We start from the raw sequence: 7,418 nt of genomic DNA on the forward strand, positions 1-7,418 counted from the left end.
CCTGTGGCTCGTGCATTTGGTGTGGCAGGCTGGCTAGTGAGTTCTGGGATCCATGTGCCTCCATCCCACTCCCCAGGGCTAGGATTGCAGATGTGCCTCCATCCCACTCCCCAGGGCTAGGATTGCAGATGTGCCTCCATCCCACTCCCCAGGGCTAGGATTGCAGATGTGCCTCCATCCCACTCCCCAGGGCTAGGATTGCAGATGTGCCTCCATCATAACCCCCAGGGCTAGGATTGCAGATGTGCCTCCATCATAACCCCCAGGGCTAGGATTGCAGATGTGCCTCCATCCCACCCATCCCCCAGGGCTAGGATTGCAGATGTGCCTCCATCATAACCCCCAGGGCTAGGATTGCAGATGTGCTGCCATCCCTGGATTGTTACATGGATGCTGGGATCAAAATCAGATATGCAAGCCTGCACAGCGGACACTTTACTCAAGATAATAGCAAATGGGTATGTGCTTCTGATGTGACAGAAGTGCAGTGTCTGAAGACTGAAGACTGTGCTCAGTCTTCAGACTCCAACTGTTAATTTAAAGTAATATTGCATTGTGATCCTTATCTTCAGCAGATAACCTCTCTCATTACACTTCAATTATCTGACCAATGCTCCTTTTATCAATTGCATCTATCCAGGGGAAATATTTTTATTATGAGCTCTCATTTCTTCTTTCAGTCTGGGAGTTTAGAAAATCTAAGGCATCATGTTGGAGCTGAATTATACACACACACATACACACACACACACACACACACACACACACACAGACACACACACACAGACACACTGAAAAGTTAAGCTAAAGAAAGAGTTTTGCCCAAGCAAAACACAGGGCCCATCACACTTTAAATGCCCTGGGAAAGTCAGGCTTAGGACAGACACTGACTTCTCTTCCTTTCTAACTATATGAAAGTCTCATTTTCATCTTCCTCAGCTCTTCCTTCTTGTTGCTTTTTGTTGTTTGTTTGTTGTTGGTTTTTGTTTCTCTGTGTAGCAGCCCTGGCTGCCCTGGACTCACTTTGTAGACCAGGCTGGCCTCGAACTCACAGAGATCCGCCCTGCTCTGCCTCCTGAGTCCTGGGATTTAAGGCACACACCACCATGCCCACCTCTTGCTGCTTTCTGCTAAGGTCTTGTTTTCCTTCATAACAAGGACATAACAAGACATCTTATGTCTGCATATAAGAAAAGTCCCTTGCTGACTCAGCTTGGCCATTCAATTTAAAATAACATATGATGCAATATTTCCCTTCGGTGGCCGGTACATAAATGAATAAGGCCAAACCCACATCCAAGAGATCTCATAGCCAAAGAGTGTAATAAAGCCTTAACCATAGCCACATAGGCACAACTGACTAAGAGGCACAAGCGAAAGGGAAGCTGGGAATGGCTTCTTTGGCTTGCGATGGGATTGGATGGATGGAGCGAAGAGCTTAGAAGAGGCAAGGGATGCAGGAGGGGTAGGGTGAGTGCTGGTTACAGACAATCACCCAGTACATCAGAACCAAGAACAAGATGCCCATAACCCTGCCAAGTATAAGAGAGCCTTGCTTGTCCACTGATTGACTTCCCAACCCATGAGAAAACAAACTGCAAGCTCACACAGCCGCTGGGCAGCCCATCTTTGTATTTAAATGAAGTACTTTAATTTGGTTTAAGCATCCTGCGTCTTCGTGGAGGAACAAATTCTGGTGCTTTGTTTGTCTCACTGGTTCTTGGTCTTCTTATTTATTTTCTCTTGCAGCACCTGGATTTAGGAATGCCACAAGTGCCAATCTGTCGAAAATCTTTAGAACACGGACCCCAGCATATGCCTCCTTTGATAAAACAAGTGAATGGATTGTTGATTGCTTGGGTAAAAGCTGAAAGGTGAGTAAGAAAAATCACATGTTAGAGTGAAAGTGTCACGTCAGAAGTACATACCCATGTGCTATTATCCTGAGGAAACCCCAGCAGGCTTTTCCCCCAAGACTGTGGCGCCTGTTTGATCAGGATTGAGTTCAGTTCTTGGTAGAGACTGGCACTGCTGCTCTGTAAGGGGGGCCGCTGGTTTTCCTGGGACCCCAATGCTGCAGAGACTGCCCCACAGCTGACTGCTCGGAGCTCTCATGGCCAGCAGGCTGGAGCTCAGTGAAGATTCTGTGTGAGTCCCTAGCTGTTTCACTTCAGCCCTTCCTCTGCTTTTCTGCACACAAGCCCTTTCTTCTAGTATCAGAAACAGCTGGTGGGTATGAGTGCGTACATGCATGTACACATGTGCACATATATTCAGAGGCCAGAGGTTGCCCTAAGATGTGTTTATCAGTTGCTCCCCACCTCAGTTTTTTGAGGCAGAATCTCTCGCTGAACCTGGAACTCAGTGAGTAGGTTTGTCTGGCTGGCCAGCGTGCCCCTGGCATCCTTGCCAGTGACATTACAGAAGTGCGCCAGCTTTCTCTGTTTCTACATGGAAACTGTTCCACACGGGCAAGATTAGCACTTGCTGGCTGAGCCATCTTCCTATTTTTAACTAAGGAATTTTAACTTGCAGATAGCTAGATTTTTTTTATTTAAATTTATTTTATTTTTAATTTATTCGCTTTACATCTAGATCATAACCCCTCCCCCTTTGTCTCCTCCTAGTCCCATCCTCCCTCCCTCTTTCTCCCTCCCCCCTTTGCCTAGTCTTCAGAAAGTGGGAGCCCTCCTCCCCTACCAACTGACCCCAGCCTATCAAGTCTTAAAGGACCGCCTGCACCCTCTTTCTCTGTGGCCTGGCAATATTTTAACTAAGTGTATGACCCAAAGCTTAATGTATAGGACTTGTTTAATGAAAACTTGATGCCTAAGTAAACTTACAATGGAAAACAAAAGTCAAAAGTAAAAATAGCCTTTTTTATCCCCCCCCCCCCCGCCGCCGAGTTTCTAATGTCTAAAATTAGGCCTTAATCTCATTCTTCCTTCATCCTTTTCTTCTTCGCACCCAGCTTACTGTCAGACAGACTAAGTGTTTGGGTATCTCACGGAACCCAAATGCTCCTCTGTAAACCAGAGCCCATCAACAAAGTTAATGAAATTATGTTTTTCTTTCTACAATTTGTGTCTGATGCAGTTCCAGGCCTTGCTTCATTCACTCACATCACATTCTCTCTTACTCGTTTTAGCCCCTTCTCTTGAGATTTCTGTCCCTTTTGCTCTGTTTGCCAAACAACAAGGATGAAATATAATTTGGGGGCTGGGAAGACAGCTCAGCAGTTAAGAGGGCATATGGCTCCTGCAGAAGACTTGGTATCAGTTACGGCCAGATCACCTCAGGCAGTCCACAGCTGCTTATTCTCCATCTCCGAGAGCTTCAATGCCCTTTTATAGCCTCTGTGGATGCTTTGCTCCTTGGCCCATACCCATACACAGATACACACATGTACACATAATTTAAAAGAAAATAAGCCTTTCTCACAAAATACAATTAACACAGAGTTTGGGAAGCTGTTTTCTGTGGCCTCCCCTGAGCTGTGAGCCTCATTACCCTTTTAGAGAGTATATGTTTAAGGGTGTTCCATGGGGCTGGGGGAGCAGGAAGTTTTTAAATAGAGGCTGAGCTGGTTATCCTGCAGGACTCTCTACAGTAAGCAGAGACTCTGCTCCTTAAATGTAAAGATTTCTATATGAATACCTTTTCCTTCAGCTAAGAGTCAAACTTTTTTCGTGTTATCATTTTTAAAGTCACCTGTAAGAGACTCGTTTCCAGTTTAGCATGAAGAGTTGGGAAATGGAAGTCAGGTGCTGCAGATCAGCTCAAAAAAGTCTACATTAGGCTCCCTCAAAGTAAGGAGAGAGGCTCCTGGGTTTGTGTTAGCAGTCACACAGTGCATGCTGTCTAAAATGTGCTTGAAAGAAAGAAACAAAGAAACAAAGGTAAGAAGGGGAGAAGGAGAAAAGGAGAGACGGACAGACAGCAAACACTGTCTCTCATTTCCCTTGGGAACCACCCTACTTCCCTGCCTCACCTGGAAGAGGCGACAGCAGCACCAGGAGAAATGTGATGAGGAGGTAATAGAGCTTCATGACTGAAGACAGCGGTCAGTTGCAGAGAGGCAGAAGGACTTGAGCTCAGTGCCTTATATAGGTCCAAGTGCTGGCTCCTGGGTAGAAGTCTACCCGAGCTAGAATCCCAGTAATTACAGGTATGAAACGCAGAGCGCCTTACCTCTCTTGCCAAGGAGTGGCCCTTTGAGAGCACGCTCAGTGTCACTTATGCAAATGTGGGAGCCCCAAACAGTTTCCTCCTGCACTGCACACCAAGAGACGCTCCCTGCCTTGCTTCTTTAGGTGTACGCGGGCCCAGGCTGCCCTGGGTCAAACTTATCAGTTACAACTTGACCTTACATGCCTGTTGCTCAGAGCTTTAACTTGGTCATCTCAGAGTCTGGCAACATGCTTAGGTCCCAGTGGGAACTAGTTTCACATAGACCCATCTGGGCTTGGGCACGCTCAGCTGCTGGATGCAACAGGATGTGAGCCAAGTCAGGCTTTACCAGGTCAGAACATGGGCCTAGTTTCATAGGCTTCTCCAAGTTACCACACAAGGGTGAAAATCATTTACTACTAGAAAGCCTCTAGCAATTCTCCATCCACCCAATGTGGTAGGCATGGAGTCAGGTAAGTGTGCTGTTTCCTCTCACAGGGAAAGCAGTAAGCTGGCAATGTCTTGCCTGAACAAGTCTCCCTATGCCCACTGAAAACAGTGAGTGAGTAGTCCTGGCCACTAGGTGACGGTGACGTGCAATTCTATGGACCTTGATAGCCTTTGGGTCTGCAGTTCTTGGTTTTCTGAGACAATGTGAATATCACAGGTGAAAGGTCAAGTTGCTTCTTGGATTCTGAGAATCCATAGCAGTGGCAAAGCACTCCTCCCATTATCTCCCTGTTGGCATCTGGGTGGCATCAGTTCTGGGGGAGGGCGTGTGGCTCATGGCTGAGTGAGATCTCTTGTACAGCCCATAATCCAGTTGTTCATTTTCAACCTCTAAAAGCATTGGCAGGAGTCAGAACACAACCCATGCCAACAACTGAGAGATGAGGACGTTCTAAGGAAAAATAAGTTCCATTAATCATGATTTCTTCCTCTTTACGGGAAGATTAAACAAATAATCAAGCAGGCAGAAATCTATAACTTAAGATCAGTTTTGACAAAGGCTGTCGTGAAGTTCCAAGCCAAGAAATTTGAGGCTGGGGAATAAAGCATTTAGACACACACTATCCCCACCACTGTGTGCTGAAAACCCATGGTCTTGGGCTGGGTGGAGGTATCTTTAAATTGGCATACAGTAGAGATTTTTTTTTTAAATCACACACAATAAGTATGTGTTTTTGTGGATTACTGTGTACTATTTCAGTATATGCATACATAAGCAATGATCAAATCAGGATAATTAGCATATCCATCACTTCAAATTGCATACGTTTTCTATACTAAGAGTAGCTCCACCCCCCACCCCCACCCCTCATTAGCTCCAGTGATAATAATATACAATAGATACAGTGGAGAAAAGGACTTAATTTTCCTATCTTTTTGTTTAAACACTAAATTCTCCCTACTCCCCTCACCCCTGCCTTTCTCTGGTCATTATTAGTCTACTCTGTAATTAGAAGCTTTCTGAAACATAACTGATGATGGATCTGTAATCATGGTTTAATCCAAAGAGGAAGTTTCTGATGGATCAGGGAATGGCAGGGCTGGGTCAGGGTGCTGTTGCAAGTTATAAACAAAGCCGTGTCTGAGGCTGTAGGATAGCCAAATGCCATCACACCCCTTTTTGGGACTTTATTTCCCTGTGTGATGCGGGCTTGTACTGAAAAGCAAGCTCACTCATCCTCAACACGAAGATGTTTCTTCCAGGCCAGGGAAGCACATACAAAAAACTGAATGTGGGGAGGTAATTGTCTGAAAATTCTCAGCCTCAATTAACACTCCATCCCTCTCTGCTTGCATGTTCATCTCACTTTTGACCGACAGTAAAAAGCAAATGTATTAGTTTTCTATCTGTGTGGCAAAGTCCTTTGGACAGATCAACTTGGAAGAAAGGTTATTTTGGTTCAAGGCTCATAGATTCAGTAGGCACCCCGGTTCTGGGGTCTGGCACAAGCCAGGACATCTTGGCAAAGGAGCATGTGGTGGAGGTAAAGTCAGTCACCTCTTGGCAACCAGGAAGCAGAAGGGAGGGGTTTGGTATATGGACACCCATGGTTGTAATGTGTGTCCAAAGACCTAGCTTGATTCTATTAGGCCCGCTTGCAGAAGGGCCCACCATTGCCCAGAGCAGCCGCAGGCTAACCGAAACTCTAATGCTTGTCTTTTTGTGGACATTTAAAATCTCTGCCAAGCCAAGTATGGTAGTGAATAGCCTCTAATCCCATCTACTCAGGAGGAGCTTCTCTGTGTAACCTTGGCTATCCCAGAACTCACTCTATAGACCAGACTGGCCTTGGACTCAGACACCCTCCTGTCTCTGCCTCCCAGAGTGCTAGGATTAAAGGTATGCGCCACCATTGCCTAGCGAAAGAAGTTATTTAAAAATTCTGAATCACATAACTTCACCAAACTTTTTCCTAATTATCTTATCATATCTTTCTTTAGGGAAACTTCCCTCATATATCCCAGTCCTACTTATATACATGAAGAAGTACTCCTTAATTTAATTTAGAATCTGGCCAATATTTATATACCTCCCATTTTTACAAGTAGGATCATCTTAACTATTTTTTTTCCCCTGAGTCATTTTAAATCTAAATACACACTTTAAATTAGGCTAGTATGATTATTTATTTGTAGATTTCTGTTTTGCTTTTGAGCAAACAGTCTTAAGGAATTCCTATAATGGAGGGCAGAGGCTTTATTGGGCTTAGAGGTTGAATGAAGTTAGTGGTTCCCACATAACTTGTTTAGCATTAGCTCTAACTCATCCTGTTTTGATGACTCATCTGCTTCCAATTGCTATCAAAGCAATGTGCTGTCATCTAAAGACCCACCCATACAAGTGTGAATTTCCCATGAAGACCTGTTGCAATCCCACAGAACAGCCAGTAGCACTTTCCTGGATGATGTCTATCCTGTTTTGAACTCTATGAATGAGAGAGGCCTTGATGAAAAAGAAGAAGAAGAAGAAGAAGAAGAAGAAGAAGAAGAAGAAGAAGAAGAAGAAGAAGAAGAAGAAGAAGAAGAAGCAGCCAAGATGATATGAAAAAGGAGTGAAAAGGAGAGGGAGGAGGGGAAGGGCAAGGGGGAGGGGAAGAGGGAGAGGAAGGGGAGATGGAGGGAGAGAGAAGAGAATAGGGAGAGGGAGACGATGGGAGGGGAGGGAAGAGAGAGAAGGAGAAGGAGAAGGAGGGGAGTAGGAAGGGAAGTGAGAGAAGGGGGAGGAGGAGAGGCAGGAA

At 45.2% G+C, this 7,418-nt stretch overlaps 1 long non-coding RNA gene across 1 annotated transcript; it reads right to left on the reverse strand.

Annotated features, from left to right (window-relative positions):
• Positions 1-1,628: 1,628 nt before the first annotated feature.
• On the reverse strand, positions 1,629-4,388 carry LOC311584684. Its single transcript, XR_014774960.1, has 2 exons — positions 3,992-4,388; positions 1,629-1,867 (listed from the first exon to the last, which is right to left on the reverse strand). It is a non-coding gene; the product is annotated as an uncharacterized lncRNA (long non-coding RNA).
• Between the last annotated feature and the right edge of the window lie 3,030 nt (positions 4,389-7,418).

The sequence above is a fragment of the Acomys minous genome (genome assembly GCF_964271855.1).
Source record: "Acomys minous genome assembly, chromosome: 15".
Classification (NCBI taxonomy): Eukaryota; Metazoa; Chordata; class Mammalia; order Rodentia; family Muridae; genus Acomys; species Acomys minous.